This window comes from Toxorhynchites rutilus, chromosome 1, assembly GCF_029784135.1.
Source record: "Toxorhynchites rutilus septentrionalis strain SRP chromosome 1, ASM2978413v1, whole genome shotgun sequence".
NCBI classification, from domain to species: Eukaryota; Metazoa; Arthropoda; class Insecta; order Diptera; family Culicidae; genus Toxorhynchites; species Toxorhynchites rutilus.
In genome coordinates this window covers 130,849,940-130,852,006 of record NC_073744.1, presented here as the reverse complement: position 1 = coordinate 130,852,006, position 2,067 = coordinate 130,849,940, and the positions used below count along the sequence as shown (strand labels likewise).

Genomic DNA, 2,067 nt, shown 5'->3' with positions numbered 1-2,067 from the left:
ACTGCACGTTATTTTGCACACTATTTTGCACGCTATTTACTAATACTAACGCGAGGACCTTCATAGCATACCTAATAACTGTCTAAGATCGTTGGTTTAAGTTCACGGTGAGTAGATAATAAAGTACCTACTTTTTTGCATCAGAAATCAAATTTTCGTTTCACTTTATATGGACGTAAAAAAAAGATTGTATACGCGGGTAAAGAAATTCGTGTCATGGGAAAGTCGAAGTTTGGATTGAAGTCAGTTGATTGAAGAGGCAGATTTGTATTCATTAGTCACGTCAATTAGAATAAGTATTGACTAGAATAGTCCATCAATCATCCACGATCTCAACGCTCGTCAATTCATTTTCTAGTCAGTTCACTTTCTGTTGACGGCGAATGCCGAAGTAGTCCTAGTCGAAGCGAAGCTACAGAGAGGAGAGTCGATCTTCATTTTTCATCTTCGAAGATTTCGGGCCCTGCCTGTGCGTATTCTTCCAGTTATCCTACTCCACTGATGCCTAACTGTCGCCTAAGCCAAACAAATATTGAAAAACAATCTCATAATTGCCGCGAACAATAATTGGCAAAATGCTGAACACAAAAACCAATTACTACGGAACGAATCAATTTAAACATTCAATCCCTTCTCAGAGGTTACAGTAATATAAAAACATGAGCGATGAACATGAAAGAACCACTGTTCACAGCGGTTCGAATCAGTTTCAAACAAAATGTTTAGGGTAACAACATTTCTTTTCTTAGCTATAGCTTTTGCTGTGTGCATCCTGACGACTGAGGCCGTGTCGTCGGATAATATTGTCGAGGATCTGGTATAACACAATAATAATAATCTCAGTCGTAAACCAAATCTCTAGTTAAACCCATTTGATGATATAGAAGGAAACAATCGCCAAACGAGAATCTATCTACCAGATAGGATCACCCCCACGTAATGGAATTATTTCATTTAATTTTCCAAATAACTTATGGTACTCTTCCAGATCGTTCTAAAGCACACATACCGTGGCTAGCGTTAGATGGATAATATTAGATGGAATATTATTGTAAACTGGAAAAATGTTTTGAAATTCATTCATTGAATAAATCGATCCGAAAAAGTTTTCGAGGGCATTAGACTGTCCTCTACACAGAGTACAAGAAAGACTTTCCCCCTTTTCTCAGTACGCCTACCGACTAATACAGATATCGGTCCAAAATAGTCTACTCGCTGCCGGGGTGTCGGGATGGCGAAAGCTTACTCGTCAATGAAGTCTCGGAATTTGCCTGTCTAATTTTGGCAGTTTCTGCAGACGCGTTTGAACTCCGAACGAAGACGAGGAATATTGAATTTTATTCGAATCTGGATTATAGCTTTCTGGTGATTCTGATGACGGTACGCTACGTGGTACAAGGTAATCAACAAATTGGTTACGTAGTTCTGTTTCGGAAGAATAATTGGGCCCTTGCTATTTTCATCTACCCTTTCGCAGACGATAGTACGTCCCCGCATTCAAAGTACACCGTAGTTATCGAAGGTTGGATTCAGTTTTTTCGATGGACTGGTTCTCGGCAAACTGCACTCCCATAACGGTGTCTCCGCTTTAATGTCGAGTATCAGCTGTATATCAACCAGGTACGCCTGCTGTTGATGATAAATAGTAGTCGCCGCCAGTTTTAGTTTTTCATGCATTAGGTAACCCATCTCATCCGTTGCCTTTTCAATCCGCTTACGAAGATTCATAATGAAACGATGGACACATCCAACTGATCTCAGCAATCGTTTCCACTTTGAAAAGCGTTCGAAGCTTATCGACGAATCGGTGACTATGTGATGCAGGATACTGAGATTGATCTGTCCTACCGTCGTACATTTATCACCACCGTTTGTTTGACCATTCGCTTCCAGGCTCCCACAAAAAATCAAGTCCATGGAACCAGCAACTTTCTAGTTGAAATTCTGGGAGATTCTGCCACTTTGTGCCTTCGTCTGCTTCTTCGTTGGCAACCTGCGTTGTGTCGAGCAGCTCGTTGAACCTGTTCGCCACGAATTGGCTGTAGCGCCAGTGGTCGGATCGTAGTA

The 2,067-nt window shown here is 41.0% G+C and overlaps 1 long non-coding RNA gene across 2 annotated transcripts; it reads left to right on the top strand.

Annotated features, from left to right (window-relative positions):
• Positions 1–319: 319 nt before the first annotated feature.
• LOC129762574 (uncharacterized) lies at positions 320–1,107 on the top strand. 2 transcript variants are annotated; one of them, XR_008740665.1, is made up of 3 exons: positions 593–817; positions 885–936; positions 989–1,107. It is a non-coding gene; the product is annotated as an uncharacterized LOC129762574 (long non-coding RNA). The 2 variants fall into 2 exon arrangements; XR_008740664.1 differs by having other exon boundaries at positions 320–936.
• The last annotated feature ends 960 nt before the right edge of the window (positions 1,108–2,067 follow it).